Genomic DNA, 17,130 nt, shown 5'->3' with positions numbered 1-17,130 from the left:
AAAATCTTACTTAAAAGAATTGGTCTGGTTAGTTTTTCTTATCTTGCATTTAAATATGACAGCTAGAGTGATTTGAGTAAAATGTTGTGAACCATTAGAACAAAATGGCCTCAGTTATATTTATATTGGTTAAGAAAATATACATATCTTTACACTAAGGTGAATCTGAAAGCATTCAATATAATTGGCTGTTAAATCTCAGTTCGGCTGTGTTTTCATCGACACAGAAAATGCTGTCTTCAACCACCAGATGGCGAAAGAGGATGTTTACGTTTGGAGGTAAAAGAAAAGAACTAAACATGCTTCTTCCTCCTCAGAAGTTAAACGATTATAATAATGAAAGTACAGCTTATTCAAGTAAGGCAATGGAAGAGAGATACTTCTAAGTGTCATTCAATCATTTTCACTACAATGGTGGCATTCCTTTTTTGTCCTATTTTCCTATTAAAATATTTATAGAATGCTTTCTTAATTTTATTTAGCATTGTGGAATTATTTTTATTGTCTTCATCGTGTTACTCCACAGACATCATCTATTCCAAAATTCATTACAGAAAATTGAACAGTCCAGCATTCTTCAAGCTGCTATTTCTTGAAACTGATCTGAATGTTTTATATATATTTAATTTATTCATTCTCATAAAATAGGTACAATATTAAATAATTTCCATATAAACATTTTATTATTCTTAATAAATTAATGTGGCCTAATTTGAGTAACATTTGCTCTTAGGATCTAAATTATTTATTTCTATCCTTTATAGGCATTATCTGAGAACAAGTGATTTACGTGGTGATTCATCAATTTTCACATAGATAACTTCATTGTCAACAAACATAAGTACGTTATTTTGAAAGAACCTAGCCAGGAGAGTAGTTGATACCACAGTTCTGGGCTTCTTTCTGCAGAAGATAATTGAACATAAATCCTAGAAAGTATTTCTCCATGAAATTATTTGAAGAGTTTAATTATAGGTTGCCTAGACTTAATATTTCAAGTTCAAAGCACAGACAGTTATCCACAGTGATACGCAGAAATGAGAAGTTGGAGTCATCCAATGTCACGACTAATCTGGAGTCTCAATTGGGCAATGAACCTAGTCCTTTTCCTTATGGAAATTTCTCTCCTATTGCCAGTGCAATGAATTACCATAAACTCTCACTAACTGGAGGAAGGTCCCCTGGGTTACAAAGCAGGGGCTGATTTTTTTGCCTTTTTAAAATTTAAAATAGTTTTATTGTGTTTTTCAGTTTCAAATAATATCCCATTTTGATACCCAACTATAGGTAAAGCTGATATTGAATATATTTAGCAGTCCTGCAAAGCATGGACCAGATCAAACAGGTGCCAGAGAAGTCAAAAGAGATGGTCCTGTCACAGCAAATCGAAGAAGATTGGCTGATTATCAGTTCTGTGAGCACAGGAGCTCCCTGAATCTGCTTTTATCAGTAGTTAGGATTTACATTTAGTTTATCCGTTGCATTTATGGGTAAGTTTGTTTCTGAGGTACTTAGTTTTCATTAGCTAAAATTTCCAACTATAATCTCTCTCTCTCTCTTTTTTTAAGGAAATCATTTAGAGGTGATTCAAAGGTGAGCTTTTACCCAAACACAACGAAATGTCCAGGAGTTTCCCCTTTTTGCTTTTTCCAAGTACCTTGTTCAGTGGATGCTCTCCGTAAATAGCCACATGGAGAAAGGGTGGGAGCACCAGCTGCTCCAACAGGAGGTCCTGGACACTTGAGATCACATGAGATCCATCTCATTTTCTGTGTGCTCACCACAAAGTCTTTATCATAAGCTGGTAAGTGGAAAATAGGTTCCTTCGCCTTTAATCCAAACTTACATCTATAGTTCCAGATTATGGTTTTATTGCAGGCAGACACTGTGTTCCAAATGCTCATTCTCTTGATGACGAGGGAACCTGGAGGGATTTCATAGGCGTGCAGCACTATGGTCTTATTTTCCTTGATTCATTTGGCTTTCAGTATCCAATGCTGGGATGCTGTCACATCTTCCAGATACAGAGCTATAGGAAAGTGAGGTTGGCCTCAGTGACTGTAGGAACCACGAGAGGTTCTCTGGGATGTTCTTTTCCCGTATAGAAGCCGCAACATTTATGCATGCCTATATAGAGAAATTTATTTTAAACTGATTTCTTACTGTGCTACAAAATTTATTTGCCAATCAGTTTAAATCTCAAAATGAGGGATTGGAAGGCTCAGTGTATAAGTGGGGACGGTTCTCCATGATGGCTTCTAAGTGGAAACCAGACGCATTTTTATACCTTTTTATACTTTCACATGTGAGATCAATGTAGATTTTGTTGTTGTTCAACATTATTTGGGGGGGGGGGGATAATCTTTATATTTCTAGGGGGAAAATAGCTATGGGAAATGAGTTGGCATCTTAAAAAGAAACATTTAGTAATTCAAAAGCATTTTAAAAACTACATTTAGAGTAAGATTCTGTGGATAATGTGTTATCTCTAATCTTCAAATTTGTAATTTCCTTACTGTCAGAGGACCAGTTGAGAGCACACTAGACACCTTTTGAGCAAGAGGACAGTATGATTGGTAGCAGATAGTTTATATTTTGTTTCATATTTTTGATATCAGAATGATTCTTTTTTCTTTTTTAATTGAGGTATAATTGACATACAGCATCATATTAGTTTCAAGTGTACAATGAAGTCATTTGATACTTGAATATATTTTGAAATGATCATCCCAACAAGTGTAGTTAATATCCATCCTGATACATAGATACAAATATATTTTTTCTTGTGGTGAGGACTTTGAAATATGCAACTCAGTAAGCAACTTTCAAATATGCGATTCAGTATTATTAACTATGGGCACGAGCTATGCATTACATTCCCAGGACTGACTTATTTTGTAATGAGAAGTATGTGCCTTTTGTCCCCCTTCACCCATTTCACCCATCTCCACCCACCACCTCTCACAACCACCAGCTTGGAAAGATTCTTTTGAGTGTGAAAGGGTCTTCTGTAGAATCTTTTTTTTTCTTTTTTTGTCCAGAAAACTTTACTTGGCAAAAACTGGGAATAATCAAAGACACCACACTCTGCAATTTCAGTTTTCTAGTTGTGACTCTCTGGGTAATAAATCAGTCATTTCCAAGTCTTTAACCTTCAGGATCTGAATATAAAGGAGATTTTATAAATTCTCTTCATATAAGTAAACTTTTAGAGATTTAGTTATATACTACACCAAGTACGGTGTTTTCCCAGAGTTGCTCCCAAAAGGCAGATTGTCTTTATTGAAAAATAGGAATAGATAATACTTGTGAAGTCCTGTGTACCAAGTACTGCAAAACATTTCACAGGTGATAATTATCATGTTTATCCTGAGAAAAACCCTATCAGGGAGGTACTATTATTATATCCATATAATAAGCGAGGAACCTGAGGCTTAGAGAGTTTAAAGAAAAGAATACAAAGAACAGAAAAGAGTATGAAAGAAGGTTTTTTAGAGACCAAAGCCCATCCTTTTATTTACTAAAAGACACAATGGCTGCTACACATACTGCTAAATACTGGGGACTCTGGGAAAAATCAGAGGGTCCCAAATCTTGAAAAAAATTAATAGGCTAGTGGGAAAGATGATCGGTAATTTCATGATGACAATAGGGTAACCACGTCACCACAAGGTGTGGTGGGGAAAGTAACCAAGTGGGTGAAGCCATTTAAGATTGCAACTGGGTGAGAATGGAACCTCCAGCAGGGCATCTGGGGCCCTCACCTGACACAGTTTCAGGGCAGCCCCACCAGGAGGGAGGGCACATTCTTCCCTCTCAGCACCTCCCTCTCAGCACCGCCATCATTTCCCTTGAATAGGGCTCATCAGTGAAGACACAGTCCTTCCTAATAATGATTTCTGCAAGGTGTATAATCCTTCACACAGGTCTGAGCCCTGTCCCCAAACCCCTCTTACATGACTTGAGGAATTTGTTTAGATGTTGGTGTTATTGACAGTTGATTTCATAAAAGTTAACCTAGTAAAGCAATGTTGTGGTACCCAATGTTGGTGGTACTTTTTAATACATTTTTAAAAAATCAATATAATACATACTCCTATGTTAAAAAATCAGATCGTATTACAGAGACTGTAGCAAAAAATAGCAGTGCCCTGATATGCATTGCAATGTGAGCTATTTTTTTTCTTTAATGGAGGTACTGGGGATTGAACCCAGGACCTTGCACATGCTAAATGTGTGCTCAACCACTGAGCTATACCCACCGCCAAGGGCTATTTTTTTTTTTTTAAGAAGATGACTGCTTCTGACTATTCATGTTATTCAATGGGTTTCTGATAAGAAAACAAAGAACAATTATGCATATGCAAGTTGAAGTTTGGATTAAAGTCAGGGAAGTCACAGTGCCTCGTTCCAGTACCCCTGAGAAATAAAAGCTTCCTGGTTTGCTGGTGATCACAAGAGGGTAACATTTTGACCATTGGGGAAAATGAAAAAGCCTAGAAGAGGCAGTCAACAGGTAACCCCAGGATGCACAGTGCCAGAGGTAAACATCACCAGTATTAAAATCTTTTCCTTTTTGACTGCTTAAGTAAGTCCTACTGCTCCATTCATTCCAGCCTCGGAACTGGGAACGTACGTGACAAGCTGTCCCCATCCAGAGAAAAATACTCAGTAGCCCCAGTGGCCTCTGCCCCCCTGTCTGTTATGCCACCACCTTAAGAACATGACTTTGACTTATTCACATTCCTATTCAGTAGACACCCACCATCTTCCCTTCAGGACAAAGCCATTTTTGTCACCTCTTACTTACAAATATTTTTCTTAAACCCCCTGGCAAGGTAATATTTTAAGCATTTGAATAAGCAATTATTTGAAGGTATGTCAAAGTAATAAATTTATATGTTTAGATTGTCTGATTATAAGGTTAGAGTGTGCTGTTTCCAACAAGAGGTGCTATAACTTCCCTTTCTGCTTAGGGAGATAGTGTCATCTCACTGAACGTAAGCAGAGCTTACTCCGGGACCCCTCAGTCCTTGCAGGGGATTTTAACAATGAGGGCCTTTCAGTGCCTGGATTCATCCAATATTCAATGAGCAAACGTCTTATTGAGCCGCACTGATGCGCTGGGTGCTGGATTACAGGAGAGAAAAACTTTTCCTGATGACTTGATTCTTCAAGAAATGTGAAGTTACCAAACATTTTTGTGCTTCAGTGTTGTACCAAAAACACTGTCATAAGATGGAAGGAATTTTCTTAGAAAATATCACTCACATGTACGTTTCTAGGAAACATCCTATTTCCCGGGGCAGTGTGGGTGTGGCTTGGAGGAATAATGAGAGAATCAAAGTTCTGGAGAGAGAACTCTCCTTCAAAATCATAATTTGATCTATCGACTACTTGATCTAGGTTCAGAGTCAAAATATTTAGGCAATACAGTGTGAGAAGCAAAATACTTTCCGGCATCTCCTACTGGAGGGGTTACACTTTCTCCCTTAAAGTAGAAAAGTGAAAAGAGAAAAGCTCCTTTGTGTGGAGAATGATTTGTCACCAGCTTCAGCTCATCGGGAGAAGACGGCACAGGTGGTCTGGTTTGCCTCAGGACTGTGGCTTAATGCCCCGCCCGAGTCACCAGAGAAGGTAAATCAGCATCTCATTTCATTTTGGGTTCCCTATTGTCATAATAGATAGCATTGTCGATAACATTCTTTAGACTGTAGCAGGAGAATGAGATTAGAGATTATTTTTCCTGTGGTTTTACATTCAAGTGAATTAAGGCAATGCTTAAAAAATACCTTTGCAAGCTTAATGAAATTTGGGATGGCTTGACTTAAAACGCTCTCTGGCTGACATCAAGTAAATCATTCCTCTCTTTTAAGTAAGTATCAAACTAGTATATCAGAAAGGAAACCTGGGCTGTGTAGTTGGTTATTCTTACACATGGTCATTTCTTAAAATATTATCACAGGGGATATTTCTGTGTATAACTTGCCTGGGAGGATGGATATTGAAAATGTACTGCAGCGCACACATTTGACCTGTTCTTATGGTTTGCAGTTGGCTCATATAAATATAACCAAGAATGAATGATGATTTTAATAACAGGAAATCTGATTTCCTAACCCCTAGTTTAGCAAATAGATTTATGCAAATCTGGAGACGTTGGCTCCGGCGTGAGAAGCAGATGTCTCTCTGGATTGTGTACAGTACAGATTCCTACTTTCCTTTTTGATCACTTCCTACATTACAGTTTGTAGTTAGAGAGCTTCATTCATTTATAGCGAGCCTGGTGAGTGTAACTGGACTGAAGCCTGTTGAAGAACAGGCGGTGGTATCTCATCTATATTGGCATCTCTAGCAGGTTCCATCATGCCCAAGAGAGGGTGGCTAGTCCGTTCATGGGCACAGCAGTGTTTATGTTGTTGGCTTTTTCTGTGCCAGGCTCTGTCATGACTAGTATGAGTACCAGAATGAACCAACAGCCCAAAATCCCTGAGTTTTGTGTGTGTGTGTGTGTGTGTGTGTGTGTATACGTGTGTATAAGGAGACAGGTAGCAAAGAGATAAATATATAATATATACAGTATGTTTGAAAATAAAGTGTTGTGAAGTAAAACACAGCCTAGTAAGGGCATAGGGAGGGTCATGGTATGAGGTTGTAAATGTATACAGGTTCGCAGGGACGGCCTCACTGAGACAGAGCTATGGACTGAAGTGTGTCCCCCCAAAATCATATGTTGAAGCCCTAACCCCAAATGTGTCTGTATTTGGAGATAAGCCCTATAAAGTGGTAATTAAGGTTTAATGAGGTCCTAAAAGTGGGGCCTGATACATAGGACTAGTGTTCTTATAAGGAAAGAGGAGAGTGCTCGCTCCCTTCCCCCACCTCCTCCCGCCCCAGCACCTGGTCCTGTGAGGACACAGCCAGAAGGAGACATCCTCAGGACAGGAGGAGAGGTCTCCCCAGAAACCGAATAAGCCAACACCTTGATCTTGGACTTTCCAGCCTCCCAACCTGTAAAAATATAAATGTTTGTTGTTTGAACCATTCAGTCCATGGTGCACTGTTGTGGTTTCCTGAGCTGACTAGTCTAGAAGGCCACATTTGGGTAGAGAACTGAAGAAGGCAGGTGGGTGCAGGAGTGGATTATGGAGAGCCTCAGGGTACAGCAAAGGCAGATGTAGCGCCCTGGGTCTCCCTCGGCTGTGGTAGATAATTTACATAAAAGTATCCTAATTCCCAGAATAACCCTCAAAAGAAAGGAGGCTCTCGCACAAGGCACAATAATGAAATTCTAGGCCTTCTATTTACCAAGGCTCTTGTACGACTGATGGGATCAGCTACTTCCAAAGGCTCAATTTGAAAAGAAAGTGTAACTTTTGCAGTAAATAATTAAAGTCAATTCTTCTTCCTTTGCCCGAGTTGCTAGACTTCTAATAAGACATTGGATTGTTTATTCACCAAGCAAGATATTAAAAGCCTATCATACATCATCTAGTGCCTTGCTAGGTCTCGAGCCACCTCTGAGAGCTAAGAAGGTGGTATGAGTTGCATTTTCAGGTCAGGAAAGTAGGAGTCAAACGTATTAAGTCACCTGGAAAGGACCCTCTGTCTCCAAAGGCCATGCCCTTTGTAAACTGCGCAGTTCTGGGTGCAGGCCAGAGTTAGCTCCTCTGTCACAGCCCCCTTCTGGTTGAAAGTAGCTGCAAATTTTGAAGAAACTGTTAGCAGGGATATGCTTTTGTCTGATGGAGCATTTTATTACCCTTTCAATTCAAAACCTGAACAATACATACCGCTTTCTAACCGGTAATTGACAATTGCACCATCTAAAATGCAGAAGCTTACAAAGAACAAATAAATCAGTTTTTTGGGTTTTTCTTTGCCTCTCAGTCAACTCTGTGATGTGTAACAGCATCGGCTCTGAAGTATTCCCTTGCCATCTGTAAAGAGCATGAGGAAGAGACAAACCAGTAACCACACAGTAACTCATTACCGAACCAGGAAGAAACTTCATCTGCCTACCTGTATGTGCCCCTTTCTGCATTCTAGGCTGACAGCGTCCTAGAGATTAACACAGATCACAGTACTGGAAAGGCTTGTTTGAATTCAGATTTTGATGTTGACAAACAATGTAACCTGGGTTAATTGACTTAACCCATCTGAACCTCTGAGCTTATCCGTAAAGATGGAATTAGGGTTACCTGGCAACACTGTTTTGAGGGATAACAGTACATGTAAACTGCTTAGCATAATTGTTGCACGTTATACCCACGATACATGACCTCTGGTATTGGAAGAGATATATGCTTGCCCTCAGCGTCTCCAAAGCCTGCATTTTAGTTGGAAATGGACTCTTGAAAAAATAATAGTGATACTCCATCAACATCACTCTAACCTTAGAACTTATCATTTCCATTTAATATAGGAACAAACAGAAACATGTGAAATTTTCCAAGGTTGTACATTTCCTATTAACAATACAATTGAGGTCCTCTGATTATAGTTTTATTCAGAGTATGAGTGGTTCTGAAACTTCAGTGTGCATTTCAATAGCTCAGGTAGCTGGTTAAAAAATGCAGAAGTCCGGGCCTCAGCCCTGCAGTTCTGATTTAGAACCAATCCAAGTAATTCTGATCAGAAAGTTCTGATCAGAAAGCTAAAAAGCCATTTCACTGGGATCTCTCATTATATGAAACATTAATTTGCCACCTAACACTGGAAGGCTGAAAACCATCAGCTACTTAGCCTTCAGAATTAATAACAGTTGTCTAACAGGAGTAAATATTTTTTAAATGCTTTACAAGAAGTAATTGGTTATAAATTGTTCTAGCCAAATGAGGGAATATTATTCAATAACTATAATATTGCAAAAAGATACTTAATGACATGGGGAAATAATTCACACTATATTAAGTTGAAAAAGAGAATTTAAAAGTGTTGAGTAAAAACAGACATTAGTATTATTTAAAGAACCCAACAACTATACACTGAGAAGACAATATAAATAATAGCAAGTGACTATCAACGTTTAATTAAGGTTTGGAGATTTTGAGTAATTTTGTTCTTTGTCTTTTCTGAATTCTTCAGTATTTCTTCTTTGAATATATAAGACTTCTGTTAGCAGATTTTTAAAGCTATTAAAAGTAATGGCAACTTTAAATTATTAGGAAAAGAACTATGTCCATCTAGAAAGTCATCCTGAGTAATGTTAAAATTTTAAACTATATTCATAGAATATTGGGTCATTAGTTTTAATATTTTAAAGCTTTACTTTCTCACAGTTGAATATGCTAGTTTACATTGAAGAAATAGGTTAGATGAATGTTACCTATCTGAAGATATTTTGTTGACAATAATGTTGCCTTTTAGTACTCTAAACAGTAAGAGAGGAGATAAAACAATAAGTATATTTTTGCAGTAAATTTATCAAATTTCTGCTGCCACCCAGTGGCTGCCTCATCTGTTTTACTATTGTTCACCCAGCTAAGTGACCAGCAAAGCTGCTCTACGTTTGTTAAGTAAAATCAGCCTGCCTAGAAGAAGCAGTGATTTTCTAGCTCTAAGAATGACCAGTTAAACGACATCAAGTAATAGAATTTTTTTCAAGAGATCAGCACCAAGACGTTTTGGATCCACCTAACTCATTTGTCAGCAACCCTGTTTGTTCCACAGGTTCTTGCATCTCTTGCTGTAACAGAGTCCTTCTCAAGCTAATGTTCCCCGAGTCCCATGCAGGGGACAGTTGCCACACAGCAGCAGTTAACACACAGCATCAGTTAACGCCTGCTCTCTGCATGGGATCCAGTCACTTTTAACTCTCAGAGAAGAGAAAAGCTGGGGCCAAATGACACCTGGACATCTCCGGAGGGCTGTCACCCACAGTTCATTAGGAGCATAACCAGACAAAACAGGACTGGCAGGTCTCCTAAGAGCTGAAGCAAGGTCGCCAGAGTATGATGTAAACGATAATATATAAAAAGCATGAAGGAAAAAATAAGGAAAAAACAGTATCTGAACAAGATCCAGTTCCAGTGCAAAGAAATTTTAGAACACAAGCCACATCTAGAAAATCAAATGAGAAAAGCAAAGGTCAAATATGTAAATCAGTGTGTAGATAGGTTTGCAAAAGCCTTGGGATAAGAATGGTGAACAAACACCAAAATATTATCATTGGTTACATGACGTGGGTGGAATAAAAGGAGAAAACTACCTTTCTCCCCTCTCTACTTTTTTACCTGTTACAGTGAACATACATAACAATAAATGTGATTTTTTGAAAAATTGTGTGTAATACTTATTGTGAAATAGAAGGAAAATAAAACAAGCACTGGGCTAGTGACTCCTTCTTGTAGTTCTTCGAGTAGGAAGAGAGAAAGAGCCACCTGAAATCGTCATCAGGTCTGTAAAAGGGTCCTTTTTCCAAAAAAGGCATGAGTGTAGGAAAGAGTAAAGGCTGAGATGCCGCCACACAGAGCAAAATAATTGGGGGGTCCGAGTAGAGCCAGGTCAACACGTGTAAAATGGAGACATCCTTTGACTGAAAGGTAACTCCCAAATTTGAAGCCAATGCTAAATCAAGCTTATGAAAGGGCAATGTCAAAAAGTAACCTAGGAGCTAAAGGAAGATGAATAAAAAAATCCCTCGTGTGGAAACATGGCACATCTCAAGTTTGGACTGAGCCACAGTGTCCGACAGTGGTTGTTCTGAATAGGGCAGACTGGAAAACCCTTCAGTAACTGTGAAAATCATACCCATGCCTGATGCGTGTGAGTCATTAATTCTAAAGCAGGGAAGTGGCTTTGGAGGATCTGGAGGATAGAGCGTGGATTGGTCAGTTGCAAAGATTTGCATCTCAGAGCCTTATCATTCCTACGTAGATCTTTTTTTGGCCTAGGCTGTTATTTTAAGCGTAGAGGGATAGGCATGATTTACACTTGACTCTGTGTGTGTGTGTGTGTGTGTGTGTGTGTGTCCGTCTGTCCCAAGGTTCTTGTCTCTAAGATACCCTTTTGGTTTGGCTTGTTCCTGACAGATTTTGACCTTGGACAGCTATGACCTCAAAGACATACAGAGATCTGTTTTTTATTTCAGTCTTCTTGGAGAATTATCTCCTTGAAAATCTAAAAGAGATAAACTTTTGATAACCTTCAGGTAACCAATTTAGAAACATAGTTATGTTGTTAAATTGAGAATATATAAAATGACTTAGCACGTTTTTGTTTGAATTGTGTTTCTGAACCGTTTGAAAACCAATTAATCAAAATTTATTTTAGTTTCAGAATAGTAAGAGTTGATATATGTTTATATTACTGAGGAAACTGCCAATGTTCAGTAAACAAAACAGAAAATACATTAGGGCCAATTAAAGTGTTTGCTTCAATGTCTTTATAAGATTGAATACTTGCTGACGACCTGTATAGAGTAGCCTCTCCCACTCACTTCTCTCTCTTCCCCTCACCTGCTTTATTCTCTTCTGTATAATTATCATTACCAAAGCCAAGGCTTGAAGAATGGCTTGGGATAAGAATAAAAGCACAGCAATAAGTTATATAACACAGATATAACATAGATGCTTTTCTTTTTTTTTTTATCATGAAGTTAGCTCAAATGGGAGATTGGTTGACTTTTTTCTTAAGAAAAGAAAAGAAAGAAGAAGGAAAAAAGGACTATTTTCAAACACAAACTGTCTTTAACCAGTACTGATATCTATTTAGGATGCAAACCGTATTAACTGTTTCTTGATTTGTATTGTGATGGCCTTAGACATAGTCTCATTTAACTTTATAAACAAACAAATTCAGGCGTGAGCTCATTAAATCTTTGTATCTTCATTGCTTCCACTTTTAGTTCCTATTTGGTAGTTATATATCTTATACTAAATCAGTTATATTAGATAAAGCAAAGTTCCTAAGTTCTTAAGTATTAGTATGATAAGAGTGAACTTGGATGCTTGTTGAAAAGGCAGATTCTGGGTATCTACCATCAGAATTGGTTTATCAGGAACAGAAGGCAAGAATCTGTATATGCAGTGGGCAACTCAGGTGATTCTGATACACGTAGTCTAGAGATTTAGAGTATGTGATTGTCATCTGCTTGTACTATATTCTGATACATAGTGTAACTCTAATAACCCCTTTTAGAAGTCAAGTTCTGGAGAAAAGTGGACAGTGAAGAAAAGACATTAATATCAATACCTTTGACATGAACACTTACATTGAGGATGATGGTTTGCCAGATCTGTGAAGAAAGTATATGGGCTGGGACTTTCCAAACATATGAAATGAACTCATTTCACAGTTTTACACTTTGGCAAGTGATTTTTTTTTCCCTTTTCCTTTGTTTTTTTAATTTAGTTTCAGAGCCAGGGTTTCTGTCTCTTCCATTTTACCTTTTTAATTTATTTAACTGTTCACCCCATAGGCTATTTGAGTAGGGGGATAAAAGTTAAGTTTTTGACAAGTTGAAATCCAGTCTGAGTTTTCATGTACCTAATATTATATTAGACTTTTCATTCAGGAGCATTTCACTTGAAAAGCAGATGTGTCCTGCTGGTTGAAAGTAAAGTCTCTTAGCTTTGACTTATTTTCCAACTTGTAATCAACCCTTATGCTGAATCAACTAGAGTTATGCCTTTATTTATCTATTCTTGTAGAAATAAGAACTATATGTTTCTTGAAAGGAAATTTCCATCTTTGAACAAGTATGTGTTATTCTAAATATCTTGTATTATTTTTGTTTAAATACACATAGAATCATATACCACACATTTTATACAGAGTTAACTTTATTGCAGTTCATTCACAGGATTGATATTATTGTATTCATAACATCCTCCAGATAATTACTGGATTTGCTCAGCTAATCACTAAACAAGATTTTGGGTAATTGTGTAACGCTTACCTTCATAAATACTAATACACAATTTAGCAATTTTAAGTTCTATCTTCTCTACTTTTTCAATGCATGCTGTGGAAATACGAATTTGAAAAGAGGGCATTTCAGATATTGGATAATTAACTGCTGCATTGTTAAAAATTGAATGTTAAAAAGTGAACGGATGACATTTTTCTCATTCTTTAGATTATAAAATAGTAACAAACCAGAACAAATTAGATTACAGGTGAGGTCTTTAAGCTTTTGATTCACAATGACCAGAAGACCCCCAGACAAAGCTTATAAAAGACTCAGTGATAAAGACTCTTTTGATGTGAATGACTGAGTTCACTTTGCTCTCACATCACTTCTAAGTACGGTGCTTCCCATTCTGTAAGAGCCATACAGACATGAACGTGACTTACTGTCTTCACTACCTATCTTGCGTGCTCTTTATCTACACTGTGGCTTTCTCTAAACTATCCTCCTGAAATACATTGCGTGGCTTTCTCAGAGTATCTGAATTTTACCACTTCTCGTGTTCAAGTGTGTTTGCCATAAGCATAATGTAGCTGGTTTGAAAGAAGGAGTGTGCTTTATTTTTGGTTAACTTCCCAGAGTGCTTTTTATACATAAAGTGGAAAGCACTTGGACTCTAGAGTCTGAAATCTGTGGTCTGAGCCACAGCTCTGCTGTTAGTGGGTCGGTGATTTTTAATTCTCTGATTCTTCATTGCTTTGGCTAATTTACACACCTTACATTCAAGAGTGCAAAGAAAATGTATCATCTTTATGTTCTAGCTGAGGACAGCATGAGGAAAATTTAGAAATTAAATTTGGTCAAATCTGCTAGCCTTAGTCTGATCCAGTTATTTAAAAGTAATTTATTTAAGGAAGGCCCTCTTTGTTTTTTTTTAATAATTGACTTTATTTTTTTTTAGAAGAGTTTTAGGTTCACATAAAAATTGAGGAGATAGTAGAAATAGTCTGCATATACCTTGTGTTCAGTTTTGCCTATTATTAACATATCACATCCCTATGGTGTATTTAGTACAATTAATGAAACAGTATTGATACATGATTACTAACTAAAGCCCCTAGCTTATTCGTATTTCTTTAGTTTTACCCAATGTCTTTTTCTGTTCCAGGATGCCATCTAAGCTATCAGATTATACTTAGTGAGTATGTCCTCTTAGGGTCCTGTTGGCTGTGACAGTTTTTCCTGAACTTTTCTAGTTTGAGGAGTACTGCTAAGGTATTTTATAAAACTCCCCTCTGCAGGAATTTCTCTTATGTATTTTTCATGATTGGTTTGGAAACATGAGTTTTGGGGAGGGAGTACAGAATCAAAGTGCTGTTTTCATCATGCAATATCAAGAATTTATACTATCAACATGATTCTCTACTGCTGATGTCGACCTTGACCACGTGGTTGAGGTGGTGTCTTGTTGGGTTTCTCTACGTCAACATTACTCAACTTTCCCCCCACCTTCCACACTGTCCTCTTCGAAAAGAGGTCACTATGCACATAGTACACTAAAGGAATCTCCTTCTGTGTTAGTTTCCTATATTAATTTCTTGTTATACAAATTAACACAGACTGGGTAGCTTATAACAATAGAAATTTATTCTCTCATAGTTCTAGAGGCCAGAAGTCTGAAATCAAGGTGTCACCAGGGTCACGCTTCCGCAGAAAGCTCTAGGGGAGAATCGTTATTTTTTTGTCTTCAAGTTCCAGCCATTCCTTGGCTTGTGGTAGCATCATGCTAATATCTGTCACAGTCTTCACAGGGGCTTCTCCTGTCTTCTGTCTTGTCCTCCTCTTGTAAGGACATTTGCCATTGGATTTGGGCCCCACAGGAATAACCCAGGATGATCTCATCTTGACATCCTTAACATAATTAACCTCCACCTTTTTTTTTTTGTTTAAATGGATTGAACCCAGGACCTTGTGCATGCTGAGCACGTGCTCTAACCACTGAGCTGTACCCTCCCTGCAAATTACCATTTAAATATTCCTACAGTTATGGCTCCAGCAGCTCCTGCTTCAGATAAGCAGATCTAGACTATGTTTCTCTGTGTTCACCTGCCTCTCCAGACTTCTGGACAGTGATCTGCCCTGTGATGTCAGTTCCCTTATGGTTCCAAGAAAAAGCATCGATTTTTAGTTTGCTCAGCATTTGGTTGTCGTTGTCATAATGATGGGAGTGACATCTCCCAGTTTCTTTACATGTCAGAGCTGAATTCAGAAGTCCAGCAATATCCTCCTTTAAGTAACTGTCTCCATTTTAGGCTTCCCTTCTCCTTCCTGTGTTCTTCCCTAAGACGGCTTCTGGGCATCGGGGAAGAGAGATACAGGTGATCTTATCCTGGAGGGGTAGAAGGGCGCCCTTACATATGTCCCTAGGTTCTTGTCTGCCTTTTGTGACTTCTTGGGTCTTCCCGGAGGTGTTGCTTACATCCCTGGTTACTGCTGGCTCAGCAGGTTATTAGCAGCTGAGTTCTGCAGTAGTGAGTCAGTGACCTTTTCTCTCCCAGCTGGGCTCTGAGAGTCACCTCTGCTGACCCAGCCCCAGCCTGACCTCTCTGAAACTGCAGATCTCCGCAGTGACAGCACTGTGGCCTGTTAATCTGCATCAGACCATCCCTCATGTGGCTCCTTGGCAGGGCAGGGACCAAACAGCGGCAAGTCTCTCCCTGAGTCCCAGATAGTCAGAGAACTAAAAGCCTCTCTGCATTTGTCTTTGCCCATATCCTCTCTAATGATGCTTTTTCTGGGATTTTAACTCAAAGGGAGGGAGGTGGTGACAACCTTGTCTCTCCATCAGCCTCTCATTTTATCTCCTTTTTTGTCTTAGGAGCCACTCAGGGCCAAGAAGGATGGGCATCTCCCCTTATTCACTCTCTTTCTCCAGGCTCCACTCTATGACCACAGCCTCTTTCTTCCCAGTGTGCCATGTATCCCTTTTCTATTTTGGAAATTATAATGGTAGAAACACCATGTAGAAACATAACTCAGTGGAGAGAATAAAACACATTGGTTTAATATTCTCCATGGATTCTCATCTTTACAGCTATAAAATAGGCGCATTGATATCTATATAAAGGCTCTCTTAATGATTGGTGTAATGTGTTTGCAAACTATTTGGAAAATTCTAATTATTATATAAGTATGAGATTCTATGACTTGATACTCTAAAGTTAATCGCTATCATATAAAATAATACTAATACTATAATTCAGGGGTATCTATTATGTGTATTTGTTCTGAATGGGAAGCTTTCAGCAAAGCAGTAGCCACCATCTGGATTCCTAAACTGGCTACTTGAATTAAGAAGGAAAAAGACAGTAACAAATGTTAGAGACTTGTTTCAATAATGTTTCAGCCTATTACTCACCATAAAGTTCTATGTTTTCTGTCAAAGCATTAATAATAGATAACTTCTGTGGTAATTTTTCTTTTCCTTTTCGAGAAGTATGCCTTGGACATCTTTGGGGGCAACTCAAAATAAGGAGGAGAGAGAACAGAGATTCCAAACAGGAAACTCATAGCCAATTACCCAGAATTTGTTTGTTACTCTCAAAGTACTCAAAGGAACAGTAAGCTGTTCAGGGAACGTTGTGAATCTTCCATCTGGTTCAGCTAGACTGAAGAATTAGACTCCCTTTTAACAACAAACACACAAAAGAACAAATTCCTCAGGACCAAAGCAGTAACGGACATTTCAGCGCAATTTTACTGTGTTCCCATCATAAGCAAGGCCTTGAGGCAGGCCATGGAGATAAACGCCTAGGTGAGAATGGCTAGTGTACTCCAGATCTTGTAGTTTAGATGGGAAGATGGCATCGAAACAGAAATTTCAAAATAATGTGACAGAGACCCTGACGTAGGTAGCTATGGAAGTCCAGAGAATCATCACGCAGGTCAGAGTCGGGGTTGAAGAGTGGCTCTTGCAAGAACTAATGCTAAGTCTGCATCTTAAATATGGAGCAGGGCTTATCCAGGCAAAGAGAATGGAGATAAACATGTCAAGCAAAGGAAGAAGAGAAAGATACATGACAGTTTGGTGCAGACAGGACATTTTAAGCAATTTATTATTCCTGGAGCATAAAGTATAAGTGGAGAATAGTTGGGGGGAGAGGCTGGAAAGGGATTCGGGAGCCAGGTCGTGGAGGGACCCCGGGGCCGCTCTGGCGTCTGGGCTTTACCCGGTGGGTGAGAGTAAGTCAGGGGGGGCGTTTCAGCAGGGTTGAGAC

The sequence above is a fragment of the Vicugna pacos genome, chromosome 24 (assembly GCF_048564905.1).
Source record: "Vicugna pacos chromosome 24, VicPac4, whole genome shotgun sequence".
NCBI lineage: Eukaryota > Metazoa > Chordata > Mammalia > Artiodactyla > Camelidae > Vicugna > Vicugna pacos.
This window is presented reverse-complemented; position numbering follows the sequence as displayed.